This window comes from Lissotriton vulgaris, unplaced genomic scaffold (genome assembly GCF_964263255.1).
Source record: "Lissotriton vulgaris unplaced genomic scaffold, aLisVul1.2 SCAFFOLD_325, whole genome shotgun sequence".
NCBI lineage: Eukaryota > Metazoa > Chordata > Amphibia > Caudata > Salamandridae > Lissotriton > Lissotriton vulgaris.
Genome location: NW_028243553.1, coordinates 269687 through 287226, shown reverse-complemented (window position 1 = coordinate 287226; position 17540 = coordinate 269687). Strand labels below are relative to the sequence as shown.

Here is a 17540-nt window from a genome sequence, read left to right as displayed (position 1 = left end):
CAAGGGGCACTGGTGAGGCCGAAGGGGAGCACAGCAAACAAAAAATGCTCCTGGCCTACCTTGAACCAAAGGCAACATCTGTGTTACTGCAGAACGAGCATATGAAAATGCGTGTCCTGTAGGTTCAAAGAGACCATCGATTCGGTCAGGTATAGGGCAGACAGGATCTGGGCCAGAGTGAGAATTGTGAATTTGCCCTTCCACAGGAAGGTAGTCAGAGGTCTTACGCTTATAGTGAGAGTAGCAACTCTCTCCTATTTCCGAGTGCGGAACGCTCTTGATAGCTCCTTTTTTAAGTAAAATGTGCACCTCTTGCTAAGAATGGACAGGTGTTCCACTGAGATTCGCTATGATGTGTGGGGTGGAAGGGGTGGCAGAGCAGAAAGACAGGGTATGGCATAACCATGCCGAACAATTTGAAGGACTCATTTGTCTGACATGATAAATGGCCACCCTTGAAGAAAGAGCTGGATTCTAACTCGCACAGCGTGGTTGGCCGTCACTAATGGCAAGTAAAGTTACTAGGAGACAGTTGCTGCAGGAGAATGTGGCTTCGATGACAGTTATCAATGTTGCTCTGCCCGCTAGATCCACATCCCCAGTTTGAAAGGACTTGGGTGATTTGCAGCAGCGGCTATGGAAATTATGGCATTGCCACTTCACCAGCCTCTTATAGTGGCCTTGGAACTTCCTGAAGTGGTGAGGAAATGGTTTGGCAGGGCTCAAAAATCCAGGAAGTTTGCAGTGACTCTGCTTTCTTTTGTAGCAGATCAAGGCAAAATGAACTTTTTCGCTGAACAAGGGTGAACCATTGAAATACATGTTCTGGCCCTGATACGGACATCTCCAGAAATTCAGTGGAAGGCATCGACACATGGCAGTGGAGCACCACACTGGTGCCAACTGCTTTCCTGAGCAATCAGTAGTTTCAAGACAAGGACAAATCTTTTATTTTGCCACATCTTGACCACCGTAAATTGTTTGTGCCAGTGAGGGGGCTGGGACCGCCTTCATGATCTCTCTGGACATATGCCCCAGGGCATGAGCATATTGTACCAATGAGCAAACTATATTGACCAATCTCAATACTAAGCTAGCAAGGAGAACATTAGATACACAAAAGCCTCAATCCTCTTGGACTCCCTATCCGGAGTAGTCATGGAAGGAATGAAGGTTCACCTTGCTGGTTGAAACCTAAACAACGGACTCTCTGAAGTAGGATGTTTATTGAGAAAATCAGGATCGCCAGGAGGTGGTCAGAGACATTGAGCCTATTTACCAGTGCGCAATAACAATTGCTTTGATCAGGTAATCCAGTAAGGCGTCAGTGAGGGTCTCAGAGGGGGCACAGGCTCATACACAGCGAGCCTGGGCTGTAAGATTTAAGTACGGACATTAGCCTTAAACCTCAATAATGGGCATTTGTAGGTCCAAGACCCCATCTGCTCGTGTGATTCCCACTACAAATGGTGCTGGCGGTCCAGTGCGTGAATCCAGACCTGTATCAGGGGAAGTTTCAAGCTCACTGGCCTCTGGTAAATCAATAAATATATTGTCATCATAATGAGGGGGCACGTCATCCCATCCCCATCAACATCATATCTGGGTGGTAGCAAACTTTAGTCACAATCAGAGCCAAATAATTAGTGGAGTCTCCGATGGCGCATCCGCCCTAGCAGAAGCACTGGATTGGAGTCAAGCTGAATGACAACCGGCTGATCTTTGGTAATTTGGTAGCGCCCACTATCAGAATCAGGTTGAAGTTCGGTCAGGGTTAGACATAGGAATCTGCATAAGATCCTTCTCCAGCACCGGAAGTACTGGTCATAGGTCGTGGAAAGTTGGTGGTGTCTGTACAGGTCCCGAAAGGCTTTAAGAGGGTCAGACGGCACCAAGGACGGCTCTGCTGGTGGTATCGCAACTGAGGGCCCCTGCAGATTCTTGAAGCCTGAAGTCATGTCAGGGGAAGCTTCCCCTATGATGATGTAATAATCATCTTACGACTATGACCACCAAAAGCCTGCTTTGATAATACCTGGTATACCCCCTTCCATGTGTATGTTTAAATTGTAAACCCTATCAGGAGGATTTAAATGTTTCTCTGGAGTCTCAATCTGTAGTTAGTCATCAGTTGAATTTGCATTCAGAAACCTCTTAAGCATCTGATGCACTAACCCTACTTCTGCTGCTCTGTCCAGAAGCACTCTCAACCAGGTCCTGTTTTGCAGGAGGACTCGCAGCTGTATCGGCATGTTTCATAAAAAGTTCTGCAACTTTCGTATTCTTTTTCTGGGATTTTAGAGTCCAATCCTTTCTCTTCACTCTTTATGCAAACATCGGTTTTGTGTTCTGCTTCACTTTTCCTACTGTACTCCTCTTTTCTTCTCTGCTCCTATCGGCTCCCCCTCTCTGTTCTTTTACCGTCAGTGTCCTAAAAAGAATGTGAAGAGCGACTATCAAAATACGGATAATGCTCAAGTTATTTTATTTTTTGTGGTCTCTTAAGTGATAACCACCCCTACCGGATTCCCAAAGGGTAGGTGATCGAGTCAGTACGCAAGGTATCTCTACCCATAAAGGTATAAACTTCTGCGTTTATTTTTCGTAGTTCTGTTCACAATCTTGAACTGGAACTGATCCAATCACTGAAGTATAGCCCGAATCTAAGCCTCTCCCTAAATATTACTTAGGATAGTAGAGGGCACTGTAGAGAAGTTCCCCATAACTTCATGTGTGCTAGTGTAAATATATGCAAATATGTTTCCTCATGAGTTGCACTCCTTTATGGGTGGCACCATTGAAGTGGAAGACAATAGTCCGCAATTTATGTATGTCTAGGAGGACAGTGTATGGATATACTGATTGTAACTGGTTAGTCTTACGAGCAATCCAGAATGCTAATAGCTTTGTGGACGCTTTCCCCATAATAACGTCAACAGTCTGTGGATTAATAGTTTGTACTTGTGTAGGAGTGTCCGGTACAGTTGCAAGAGCAGGTATGGAGCTCAAAGTCGTTGTACTAACTGTACCAGTCTCCTAGGCAAGGTGACTGGGTAATTTAACAACATTACCACCTCAGCATTCTCCATGTTATTGACATTTTTTAAGCTCAAACAAATCCCAAAGGTATTAAGGCTTTAGCTCAGAATGAAACTCAAAACGTCCTCAATCAGAAAATAACCACGCTTTTTATTCCTTCCTAAAAGCTGAAAGGTTAGGTTTGTTTCTGATATGGAGAGGAAGCTGGTTCCATTCTATTGCGCTTGAAGTTACAAAGCTTCTTCCACCCAAGTTGGTGTGTTTGAATCTGGTCACCCCTAGTTTCCGAGCACCAGTTGAACAAAGATTTCGTCCTTGGCAGGACCACTTGAAGGCTAGCTTCAGATAGTCTGCACCTATCCCATGAAGAGCTTAATAGGTCAGACAAAGGACTGAGTCTGATACACCGCCTGACAGGGAGCCAGTGTAGCTTGCTGAGAAACAGATTTGAATTTGGGCGTGCCTGTCAGCAACCTGGCAGCCGCGTTCTTTAAGATTTGTAGCCTGTTCGGATGTTGATGTTGTATATTTAAATACAGACCATTGCAGTACTCTATCTTAAATAGAACTAATGCAGTTACCACCATTTTTTGGGGCATTTAGCAGGGAAAAAAGGAAGATCTTTTTTAATATCCTCAGCATGTAGAAGGCGGAGGACGTGACTGTATTGATCTGCTGGCTAAAGGTCAACTTATTATCCAGCACCACTCCCAGATTCCTAACCTTGCTCACTGGAGAAGGCACAGTATCTATTTCCTCCGACTACCACGAAGGGGTCCAAAGAGTAAGACTGTTCCCTAAGAGGACCTCTGTTTCAGCAGAGTTCAACTTCAAACAGTTTGAGTTTATCCAGTTTCTAATAGCTCCCATACAGTCAAGAAAATTAATGACTGCACTGTTGTCGGAGGTCATTACTACTACGATTTGGGTATCTTAAGCATTTGACATGAGATCAAACCCGAAAGATCTAATCAGTGTAGCTTGAGGTTTAACGTAAATATTAAACAGAGTGGGACTAAGTGAGGATCCCTGAAGGACCCCACATGGCATAGAGAAAGGCACTTGATTGAAAAGAATCCTGCGCCACCACTTGCATCCTTTCAGATAGAGAAGATTTGAGGAATGCCAGTGCTGTCCCTCGATACAGACAGCCCAGGGACAGTAGACCATGTTCTTGTGATCGACCATATCAAAGGATGCAGATAAAACGAGTGCCACACTGTCATTTATATCAATCTAACCTCTTCAGTAGTTTTCAGTACTTTTCAGTACTATGACCGCTTCTAAACCCATATTTGGGTGGTGTCCAGCAACTGGTTTTCTTGTCAAAACAGTGCTAACTGTAGGTTCATTGCCTTTTCTATCATCTGCGCAGGGAGGGGTACCCGAGAAATATGAGGATAATTGTTCGGATCCTTTGGGCTTAGGTTAAATGTTTTTTTGGAGAGGGACAATGGACGCTTTCTACCATTGGCCAGTAAAGCACCCTGACTTAACCATCGAAGATGTTTGTTAGGTGGGCAACCAATGTTTTTATTGCTACTCTGTTGACATGGGTCCATTGGTGAACCCGATTTGGTAGCTAGTACTAACTACTTCATTAACTGATAGATGGGAGAAAGTGGTGAACTTAGGGGGTTCCTTCTGCAGAACAGGTAGAATAGAGTCAGCCTGACCGGCAAGCATATTCTGGTCAAATTTATTAAAGATCTGAACCACTATTTCCAGGAAAAAACTGTCAAGAGACGTATATTAAGTAAGATATTTTTCCTGGGACGTGTGGGGGCAGAAAATAAGTATACCTCTGAAGGACTATTATGGAGAGTTCAATATTCAACTTAAGGGCCTCACCCTCTTGCAATGATGTTGGTTCAGTAATAGTTAACAAGGTTATCCCTATGGATCATGGCTAAACCTCCATCACATTTCAGTGGCCTATCTAAATGATCTAGGATGAAATTAGGGAGGTTTGCTACTGCTTAATAGGGCCGGAAGCTTGATCAGCCCAGGTCTGTGTGACCCAGGCTATATCTATCTGATGACTGTCCATTAAATTGGCAACCTCAAACTGATGTTTTATTAATGACCTTGCATTAAGCAGGGCATGTTTAACATTATTAATGGGATTAATGGGTGTTTTTGTGATATTGGTACGGATAGTCCATACAAATCCCTTTGGGCACCACCAAGGTTAAGATGGCCTCACAATTGAGCAAGCAATAACTTATTTTCTGTGGATTAACATAGAGGTCTAGACAGAGCCCTTCCTAGGACTTACCTTTGATATTAAGATTGTGAAGTTCTTCGGTTGAATATACTATCTTTGATGGGAGATGAAGGCCAAAACGAGCTAGGGGATAGCCCTGTGCACCATCAATGCAAGGATAGGCTTGACTTTGGCACGCACGTGGCGCCGCGCGCTTTCTGCCTTATTAAATCCCATCAGGATAAGGTGGGTATGGCCTCATCGCAGACGCTTTGCAGCGCGATGAAGTTAGACCAGGGGGGAAAAACAAGATTTAACCAAGGTCCAGCTACCCGGTTACCCACTAGCCAGGCTCCCCTGGGAGGGATAAATACTGGTAAGTTAAGATAATGACAAGTAAAAAGGAGTAACATAAAATTATTTAAAAAGGGTAAAGACCCTTCTTAAGATGGCGGCAAAGTAGAAGCCAGGCACCTCCTTTAAAATGCAGTAGAGAGCAAAATTCTGAAGCAGCCAAATAGCTGAACTACTTTAACAACTCATCATCAAAAAACAACATAAGGAGAAATCAGTGTGAATACAGTCATGCTATATTAAAACATATTAGAATTTTATGTGGTTAATTTCTAAAAAGGACTTACATTCAAAAAATGTTTTGAACAGTACATAAATATGATGCCACATAATTTTGATAAATAATAAATCACACAAATATCATAAAACCATAGGTGGTCTCAGATAAACAAAACATTAATTCATGTACATAAACCTAATAAGAAATATCACAACGACGAAAAAGGACAAACGTTGTGAGGTGGCTAAAAGATGGGTCTTCTCATCAGGGGTCCAGCTACCCTGTTATCCACGCGCCAGGCTCTCCTGGGAGGGATAAATACTGGTAAGTTAAGTTAATTGCAAGTAAAAAGGAGAAACATAAAATTATTTAAAAAGGGTAAAGACCCTTCGCAAGATGGCGCCAAAGTAGAAGCCAGGCACCACCTTCAAAATGCACAGCCATTTGTTACAAGGAAAATAATGCGGGAGGTTCAATATTGGTCACCAGTGCTCGTTAAGTTGTCAAGGCGAGCAACGGGAGTGTAGCCAGCCAAGACTGGTCGCGTAGCCTCTCATTATTAAGGGGCCCCAAACAGACATTGCTTTGTGTGTTTGTCAATTGACAAGCAAACAAATTGTGTTGTTCTTGGTAAATTAAAGGGATTTCCAAATCTAGGTAAGCCCTATGGTGTGCAGGCAGGCCTACCGCTGTATAGGCACAGAACTGCCCTGAGGTGGCATCGATCCGCCCAAACTCACAAAACTAACTGTTCCCCTTTCATCAGGGACACCACGAGCTTTGAGATGCTGTATAACTGATTCCCTGTATTTGGCCCCTATCACAATAGGTGTCTCCATAATGAATGGATTCAATTGAAAGTTGGAATCAAAGAATTAGAAACCGTACAGAATGGGGAATAACATTTGATAATTAGAACTTGACAAATCTACTAAATTAGGTGCTCCCTTACCCCCAGTAGGAGGTAACCATGCTAGAACGGATGTCTCCGTAATGACATTATAATTCTTCAGAAATGTGCGAAATAGTGAAAAAACTAGTCAAGGCGTAACTCTAAGATAAGGGTCCCACATTAGGCGTCAACTGTTGCGTAAACTACGACTGGCGTATTTCTACAAGGTTTGCTTTTCCACACACAGGTGACACGAGTGAACTTGGTTCAAAGCACCAACAATGAATGTGAAAGAAAGATTACTATAGCCCCACAGAGTACAACTCAATGTATTGTTGAAGTCGAGGTATTGTTCTAGGCTTACTAACAATCATTATGAAGGGATCAGGGGCATCATAGTAATAGAAACAAACCTATTTTGTTGTTCACAATATTATAGACACACACACTGCACATACAGTACATCTAAAACTACTTTATAAAAACAGCAAGAAGGCACGTTATAGATAATGAGAATAATACGAACATTTCTAACATATTTAAAGCGTCATCTAAAACCTAACACACTAACATCTACTTCTATGCGCTATACTAAGAAAGCATGGAAGGCAGAGCAACTGGCAGTCTAGAGTTTCTTAGGGAGAAGGGGCGTACTGCATACCCTGTCGACAGCGAAAGCAGTCTATTTTATAGGCAGATGCGTGAAGACAGTGTTCCTTGTGAAGGGCAAACACATGCAGCAGGCCACCTCTGGGACTCTGCTTTATCTGCTTCAGGCAAGATGTAGCATCTGCAAAATGCGCTGGCAGTAGGTGAGACTATCGCTAGCAAAATTTCATAACCTGGGCGAATGACCTCTACTGATAAATGATCAAATGGTAGTCCTTATATTTTAAATCTTATCAGAAATTGGAATTTCTGACTTAAGTTTAGGAATGTCTGACACGTTATGTGCATCAAGGTGTGCACTCCAAATGTTAAAAGGACGTCCATTCATACGACACTATTTCAGCTTTATGTCTGTATTTTTTCTTATTTGACACTGACATGGTGATAAGTAGACACTTGTCACAGACTAATGTTGCACCAGGTGTTACTTTTATGACATTCGTTGAATGACTTGACACTTTCACAGTTCTTAGAAAGATAGGGTCAGACGACATCTGCGTCAAATGGCAGACATGACACTGAATCTGCATAAATCAGGGAAGATGGTGACTTCCATCGACTTCGATTGAGAAGATGGCAACTTCCATTACCCAAGATGGAGTCAGGACCTACATAAAATAGAGTCTGACTTTAGAGGTTGCAGCACGGAAACCGTGCTTCTCAACATAGTCGATGATGTTCACCTAGCCCTGGACAAGGGCGAGACCTACCTACTCATCATTCTTGACCTTTCCGCGGCATATGACACAGTTTACCGCCCAACCCTACTCAACACACTCAAAAATCGCTTAGGCCTCAAGGGCACTGTCCTTAACTGATTCACCTCCTACTTCCAACATAGAACCGAACAAATTAAAATTCAAAACTGCCTCTCTAGCCCAACCTCTGTCTCCCTTGGTGTCCCTCAAGGATCCATCCTCTCTCCTGCCCTTTTTAACCTCTTACCCGGATACTCAAACAAGAACAAATCAACTACCACCTGTGACGACACCCAACTGTACTAAAAAATAAAATCCCATGCTGATATCCTGCACCTTAACACTTCCTTAACCAAGATCCAAATCTGGTTCCACAACAACCATCTGAAACTCAACCCTAACAAAACTGAGATCATCCTCTTCTCTCCCAAAAACAACCCTCTCCCCATTCATTCATGGATCGCTGACCTTAACGCGCTAAACTGCTCTCTCTCCCTCGCCGAATCTGTTAAATCACTCGGCATCACCATCAACAATAAACTCACACTAAATTCCCATGTTAAGAACTCAGCAAAAAGTGCACTCTTCACTCTCCGGCATCTCAAAAAAAGCAAACCTTTTATTCCAGCTGAAGACTTCAAATTAATTATCCAGTCTCTTGTTCTATCCAAAATCGACTATGGTAATACCCTTCTCTCTGGCACCCCCAAAATCCACCTGGCACACATCAAATCAATTCTCAACCTTGCTGCCAGACCAACAACAAACTGTAAACGCTTGGACCACATCTCCCCTGCCCTCAAGTCCCTCAAGTGGCTCCCCATCGAAGGCAGATCCTCATATAAAATTGCCGATATCACTCACAAAGCCCTTTACCAGAAGACCCCATCCTACCCCACATCTAAACTTAAAAAGCTGGCTGTGTGTCCAAACACTGAGAAGTACCAACACTCTTCTTCTCATACCCCCATCCCACTCATAAAAACTGCCTCGAAGTCCCGCTCCTTCTCTGGCAAGGGCCCAACCCTTTGGAATGCCCTACCCAAAGAGCTTCGATGCAACCCCTCCTATTCCAGCTTCAAAAGAGACCTTAAAATTCATTTTCTCACTATATGTTGGGGAAACTAAATCTCTGATCTCCTTTCTGACTACCTCTCCTCCTCCCTCCTTAGGCTACTCCGCCTTCCCCCATCACTCACCCACCCTCTCTTTTTGATTCCTCCCTCACCTCCCTCCCCTTCACTTTACCACCCCCCACTACCTATTATGTCCTCTGAATCCTCCTTGGCATACTGTTAAATTACTATTTATAACAAAATTCTGGTTCTTGCAATTTGCTTCTCCGTTTCATCCTATATGTACTTCTACTCACTATGTATCCTAAATTACTCACTGAATTTTTATTTTTGTTTGACCTGCCTGTATAGCCCGTTTCGTTCAACTGCCATGATTGTTTGTTATTGTGTACTTCCACTGCTGATGTAAAGCGCTCAGATACCCTCGGGTGGAGCTAGCGCTATATAAAACCTTCTAAATAAAAATACCTTCAGCATGGACTACTTCAAGATTTCAATTTGCTGTGGCGTCACTGATGGCCCAGAAAATTCAGGAAACGGGGACCAACTGTGGAATCGGGTCTGATGCGGAAAAAGACCAACTGACATTGTGACACCCTCCCATTGGACAGAGGTTGGCAGGAGGTGCTTTCTTGTGCTTGCGTTACGACTTCGATTTTACCTTTCCAGAGAACTCAACTGTGTAGTTGACCTCTCATGGGAGCATCTTCAGGATTGATTTTGTGCCCTCGATTTGGAGTGGAAGCGGTTCTTAGACGAGACCTGTGACTACTTCTTGTGTTCAGCGACGTACGACTTAGTTTCGAGTCCCAACTGCCTCCCTGAGCATGAAGGTGCACCTGTCACACAACTGAGTCAAGTCCCAAGCACTAGACTAACACCTTGCGTTGGTCAATGACCTACATCTACTTTCTTCAGTTGCTCCATGGTTTGAAAGCTGTGGTTTTAGGAGGGGGACATTCTTTCCTAGCACACTGGATTTCATTCTGTTTTCAGGAGACAACAAAACTGGGAACAGAGCTCTGGATCGGTTTCAGAAGTAGAAGAACTGTTTTCATTGCGCATGGGGGTCCCGTATATAAGGCTCAGCTCTGTCACTTCTGATGCGGTACAGAGTTAATGGGGATTCTGGCGCCTGAAGAGTATTCTAAGGTGAATTATCCATCAGAAAATCTTTTACAAACGAGTAGCGATGCCCAAGACTTGTAGAATTATAGTACTTACTGGTGGCTTAACAGTACATCCAATAGTTGGACTTCTATCCCTCCTGGTTGGACATCACATAATATTCCAGGTTGGATAACCATGACCTCCAAGGGTTTGTTCTCCTGCATGCACTCCATATGCGAGTTGAAGATGTTTTCACTGTGCGGCTAGAGAATGGGCTGATCTAGCCCCCAGAACACCTCCACTTATTATTACTCAGTTGCTCAGAAATGCTTTTGTAGTTTGGGCTTCTGTCAGTTCTGGGTGAAATCTACAGAACAGTGTTTCTTAAACTGTGGGTGGGGGGTCCCTATCCAAAGGTAGGGAGTGCCACAGAACAACTAAAATACGATTCCTCTACTTATTTAGAGACTAGTACAACTCCAGAGCACAGAGATGCTTGTGTAGTAATACTTTTTAAAAGTGTTATAATAGGTTATATTCCATGCTTTCGAAGACAGATTTAGAAGTCAAAAACATCTCTGGCCATTATCCCTTGTTTTCAGGGAAGTGCAGTCCTGCTTTTACAAGTAACAAAACGAATAGTCCCTGAACGAAAAGCCCCAGGATTGGATCACCTACACATGCCTGGCTTTGGCAAATGTAAAACACTATCGAGGATTGGAATCCCACACTTGATGTACAGAATATTGTGCACGCCAAACGGACTTTGAAAAAATATGCTGCAATTCACTCAGGAGTACTGCGGGCTTATGAAAGCACTCTGTCTTTGGCCCAGTGCCTGTATCTGGCCATGGAGCTCCTCGGTGGCTTACGGTGCTCTTACAATGTACAGCAGGGGATACTTTATCTCATACATCATTGTACAGCACGCTGATGCCCTCAGACATCCGTGCTAATAAATACAGCACATACATTACATTATGAAAAGGAAATACTGCATGCATTTTCTCACTATCTTCAATGACACAAGACTCGATAATCCCCAAGGCATACAAATGAAAGCTTTGTTTGCTGTGCCAAGGTTCCAGCATCTCAATATTGTTCACGTTTATCATTTTCATGTGCATTGAGGCAGTCTCATAAGTTTTGGGTTCCAAATTGCTCGTTTAGCATAATTGTCTCTTTTTATAGTACTTAATTTTTAACAGCTTGATAATCTTAGTGTAAAGAGTCAGGGCTAGAGCCATAAATGTAATGTTGCAAAGTAAATTCCACTGAAAACATTTTAAAAATAGAGATGAAAGCCTTAAAATTCAACCAGGACGAACTCGTGCAAAATATACATGAACACAACTCCGTAGCAGTAATGTAAACATCTTGAGGACAGGCCCTTGAGAAGAAAACAAGTGGAGAGAACAGTGACATACTTTAAGGAAGCACGAGCCAAGCCAATAGGTTTGGCTTTCTTGTGGTAAGGCATGCAAGCAATAGGAATGCACAGTGCCGTGTGGTGGTCATAATGGGAATGGTAGATATGACGATGGTAATGTCGAGGTAGAAGAGCCGAAGAGTCAACGGGGAGAGGCGATCCAGAGCTGAGCCAGGGGTCTGGATCGGATTTTAGAAAATGTTTGCTATGTAAAGCATAGACCAAATATCACACAAAACATGATAAAGTCTATTCAATATTAAAACTAGTTTTTTCTTTACCATGTAGAATCTTTGAATTAAATATGGCACATTATAGCACTACACTGCTCTGAGAAGTACTTTAGTAAAAACGCTAATTATTAAACACGAACCTTCAGTGAACTAAGCGGCAAGACAATTGTGATGTAAACACTATAATGGCTCTTATTAATATAGAGTAACAGTCCTTACGTTAAAGCTTTGTGCTTACCCTTCCGTGCAGCGTTCGGCAGTCTTTTTTCTAAGACCCGGAGGTATTGGAGCGCCTTACTTAAGTACCCGTTAGATTACACAAGGTCACCATTCATTGTTAATAGGGATGGGGAAACAAAGTGATTAGCCCAGAATCACAGGATGATGAGCAGATGCCGAGACTTGAACCCCGTTCCTCGGGTCCAAAGTCGGGAGCACTGGTCCTAACCCACATACAGAGTATGTGGAGGGAGCCAGATGAAAGCTCGGCTCGTAATGGGCTCGAGGTTCGACAGGACCTTGAGCTGAGCCAGAGCCAGGCTTCAGGTTCGGCCTGGTTTGCCACCTATATTGTGACGGTGGCAATGGTGTTTAATTGTGTTAGTGGTTTCCTTAAACTGATCGGATGCTGCAACACCACCTGATTTGATCCCTTTTAGAAAGCCCGTGCTCCAGGCTGAAATTAATACATCCTGGCCATTTTCTGACCACCTCCGGCCCCAGAGACAGTGGTGTTCTCCTGTTTTGGTTTTCAGGTAAAATAGAACAGGAGTTACGCTTCACCACACGAATATAAACCTCACTAGACATAAAAAAAAATATGTATTGGCTCAGGATTAGCACATAACAAGCAAACGTTCCCAGCATCTCGGTTTTGTCAAAATCTTTGCCTATGAGCAGAGACATAGTTGGTCATAAAAGCATGCTCTGCTGGGATTCATGGCATAAACGGGGTTATATAGTAACGTCATATTTTTAGGTCGAGCCCATTTGTTTTTTGTTGTTTTATAAGGATTTTCCTCTAGGTTTTTAAAAAAGATCTTTTTATTTTAGTTATAGATTCATCTAAGATCAGTAAATAACAAAGACAAAGCCTGTGTCCATTTGTAGGCACACATATGTGTTGAACGTAGGCGCGCGCCTACAATATGGCACGGCGGTATGCTTGAAAATATTAGCAGAGCCAATAGGTCTCCCAGCGAGACCTGTTGGCCTCCAATGTTTAACGACGTAGTGTAACACAATCATTCTAGGAATATAGTTTTACTCAGAGGACAGAGGGAGGGAGCGTTGTGAACAATCAGGCCCGCAGACCAATGTTTTTAGAATTCAGAAAGGTTTTCAAGAGTACTCCAGGAATGTTACGACCGTCTAGCTTCAAGGAGTTTATTCCTGGGTAAACTTCTTCAATTCCAATTGCTCTTCAAGCAAAGGCATTTCAATATGCATAGTTTTTCAAAGAGTTCAACAGGGAATAAGGTCTCTCAGCAGCGCAGTTGCCCATGCTAAGTTTTTTTTTACTTCACAGGAAAAACATTTTTCCACATGGAAAATTCCCTTTCTCTGCACTATAGCCAATTTGGTGGATGTTTGCTTACCATTCCCACCGTGGACAGGGACTCATCCACGCCATTGACAGGAGTACATTGACAAACCTTTCTAGGGTGGAAATGGGTTGAAAAAACTTTAAACAGGGTCTTGAGAAGGGTCATAAAAACCTAGCTGAACAGGAATGCTCCTTCTTTAGGACGAATTCGTCCTAAAGGAACATTCCTGTACAGCTAGGTTAATCTGACCCTTCTCTAGACCCAGGGGTTTCTGTGACTGTCCGATATATGAATGGGGAGTGAACAGTTGCAGTTCTCTAAATCTCCTCTCTCTTTTTTTGTGTTAATTTGAAAAAAATCTTTTTCAACACCCACATAAAACTAAGTTTGTGAGTATTCCCAAAGTTTCAAGGCACTTCTCCTCTGCAACATCAACTGAACATGGGAGCCAATTTAATACCATGCGGTAATACTGTGTGTGGGTAAATCTTTAAACAACTGTAAAATGGCATCTTGAGAATAGAAAAGTGGTTTTAAATACGTAAAATAAGCATATAAACTTTGACAATCAGCTTTGAGGTATTTAGAAGCAATAAAGGTCTCTTACAAAGTTGGGCGCGATAAATGTTTGATCACAACACAGGAATCAAAAAACAGTGAGTGCTCTTAAAAGTAAGTAAATGGCAAACGACGATCCTTACCTGGATCTACTGTCTTGCATATTGCCTTATAGATTGTTGCCCGCTTCCTTATGTTCCTGTGAAAGGGAAAGAAGGACCAGGGTGAGGAGCACTGGAAACCCTGCTTTTCCACAACTCAGTGATCCGACAGAGCTGAACCCCAAGGGCCTTGCACCTATGAGTGGGTTAAAGGTGCAAAGGCCTAGTTGTCTCAAAACGGATAGCTCATTATAGCTGGCACATTTAGTTATAAAAACACGTGGTCACAAATTGGACTCTAGTTACTAATTTGCAAATTTTTACACAGTAGAGTTATGTATTGCTGGATGCATACACTTCTGGCAAGTGACGTTATCACAAGTGGCGACAACTGTGGTCTGCTCTTACACGTGCAGTGTGTACATTTAGTAGGACTAGCTCTGCGAGCGGTTGATACCCGAGCTTAAGTTCAGCAATAGCCCTCCAGAGGGCTAAATAAAACCGAGCTGTAAATAATCTACCACCCAGAGTCGCATGCTCAGCACTGTCGCTACTACAGGCAAAGAGGCTCAAAGATCCCTGGAGCATCTCTGCAGCAACCGTACCGACGCCAATCATATCACAACCCAATGCAATTCTTTCCAATAGTCATGGATGTTCTTGAGTTCTCAAACATAGCCTGGTTTCACCTCCACCTGAAATACTCTGTCCTCTGACCCAAATATGGCAATCTTCTTCAGGGCTCTGAAGATTGAACTCCCATTGGGAGCAGGGTATGTCTGCACTTTCGACTTACTCTGGCTGAAGGACGGTCATTTGTCAGCATTTTTCAACCAAATGGTGTGAAGGATTTTATCTAGTCAATACAACTAAAAGAAGTTCCATGTTTTTTCGGGTGGGTTCATCACTTTAAGTTTACTATTGGGGGTTTAATCTCAGAGTATTTCACACAGGACTCCAGTTCATCACATTATTTTTGCATTTATCTTGAGGTTCCTTTGTCAGGAAATATGAGGTAAATCTCACATTTTCTTTTTTATTTTAATACATTTACAGGGAAACCACCATAAACCACTCTGTTCTTCAAGCTTAAAATATAGGTGTTTCCCTTTTCGTCCTGTTAGCAGTAATACTTACATTTACTCTTCCCGATTAATATAATCATTGTTTTATTTACGTGGGTGATTATTTAATCCCCTTTTACACTTTAACTTTACGTTGCTCTTTACCAATACCTCTTCCCTCATGTAGTACCTTTAACTACACTGTGATTTTTATTACTTCCCTGTACCTTTCTGATTTCTTGAAGCAATGTTATTGTTTTCTCAATTTAATTTGACCAATATATTTGTATCACCAGGAATTACCTGATAAAAAGCAACATCCCTCCGATAGGTTTCTCAAGTAAACATTCAAGCATTAAAGATGCATTCACAAAAGCTACAGTGGCCAATAAGTGGAGATGCTTCCAGGGCTTCAGTGGACAGGATTAGGGAGTCCCTTTGCCCAATAGATAGGGATGATCATATATGCTGAGAATTTCAGCCCGACTACGAGGTGATTTATCATTTGTGGGGTCTTTTCCTTAAATTACTTTTTCATCCACAATTATATCTTTATTTTGTGTCAAGATCCACCCCGAGTGTTGTGGTATAAAAGGGATGTACACCCAAACTGTGCCCTCACCCATGGGCATTGCCAACTTCAGGCTGTAATGAAACTGAGATTCTAAATAGGGGCACATGACACTTTGACTGTCAGCCACCCAGAAGTCTATCTCTCCATGTGTAGTTCTGACAACTCCCCAAGAGGGGAATCCTCTATTGCCCCTCCCTGCTAGTGTATGGGGCCATGTAGCATGTTTGTATTAACATAAGGAGTGCATGGCGGTTACCTGAAGCATCACTGGTATCTTTTGCAAGAACACAGGACATGCAAGACAATAAGGTGCCTTCCCAACATAAGGTGAGGCCATGTTAGTTTGCCTGGAACTTGGCTGCACCTTGTGGGTCTCATGGTGTTTTCCTTCCTTTTGGGCTGAAACCTCTGAATCCCAGTTCTCTAGTTGCATATGGAACTCAATGGGTCCAGAGGTGTCCCAGATCCTGTGTGTGCCCCCAAAACAAAAAATGTCTCAATGACAATCTAATCATGTGATAGGGTCCCCCTAAGTTTTGGCTTCTGAGGGTCTTTAGTTGTTGCTAGCCAATTCTCTGAACCCTGTGTCCTATTTGTGATTTTCAACAAACACAAGTTAGAGCAGTAAGTGGTTTTCCATTCAAGGGTTTATTATTCCCCCTCATCCCCAGTTACAAACCACAAAGGCACTCTAGCTCTGTTAACTGGATGCCACTGATTTGTGGACTCTGTCTTTGGTTCTCTAAAACCATCACTTTCTGTGGGTGGGAACTACAGGTGTAGCTTGGATCAGGGGCGGCTCTATGCTCATGGTGGCCCTGGGCAGGGAGCGTAAGTAGGGGGCCCCGGAAGAAGGGGTCCGGGCGGGGCGTAGCACAGAGGCCAGTGAAGAGGGGGGTCAGGGTGTTTGGAAGTGAAACAGAGCCAGAGGCCACCAAATCCTTGCCGGGGCCACCACACAAATATGTATCCATCCTCAGAGGATTTTTATATTAGTGTGGTGGCCCCTGGGATTTGGTGGCCCTGTGCAGGTGCACAGCTTGCATATGCCTAAGGCCGCCCCTGCTTGGATGATAGCTGTTGGTTGTATAAAATATATTTTTTAGCAGATTTCTGGGCCTAGGATCTTAATCCCTCTAATCTGGACATAGGGCTTTTGAGAGTCTAAAACAAATGGCAGATTTATTCACTGTAGCACATGTTTTCTATTGAATGGGAAAAGTAAACAAGGCCATCACGCTAGAACTGCGGCCTAAACATTTCTAGACACAGACAAGATCTTCCAATGATTTTTGCATTGGGTAACACTGTCCAACAGGAGACTGGTTTGAGTAGAACATGTCCAAAAGATAGGATCTACTTGAACCAGTCTCCTCCTGCCTGTATCTCCGCTAAACAAAACTGACCAAGATACTGTAAATCACATTTCGCCACTGAAAACGTAATTTCAGGAAATTCACATTGAATTTTACAACATTTCACATAAATAATTATGCGATTTACCAAGACTTATCAGTAACCGGACCTTTACCTCATGTTAACAGCCAAAACTTAGCTTTTCTGGGATCTCAATGTAGGACAGTTGCAGAAAATAAGATTTGTGACAATTTCCCTCTTCTGCTGAGTTCTGAACAGACAGATCTATTGTAGGTGGGCTAGAAATATGCACTGCGCGTGATGCAAGTCATGCACTTTGTCTAACGCCCATAAAATAGGATACATTTCTTTAATACTCAGAAAGCATACATTTATGGCTTATCTAGCAACCAC

General features: G+C 42.9%; 1 protein-coding gene across 1 annotated transcript in view; it reads right to left on the bottom strand.

Moving 5' to 3' along the window:
• Positions 1–17540, bottom strand: part of LOC147668304 (talin-2-like) — a 1432932-nt gene that overhangs the window by 1237270 nt on the left and 178122 nt on the right. The window contains exon 2 of the mRNA XM_086948621.1: positions 14175–14230. The gene's annotated coding sequence lies outside the window, so the exon portion shown is untranslated. The remainder of the gene's footprint in view (positions 1–14174; positions 14231–17540) is intronic.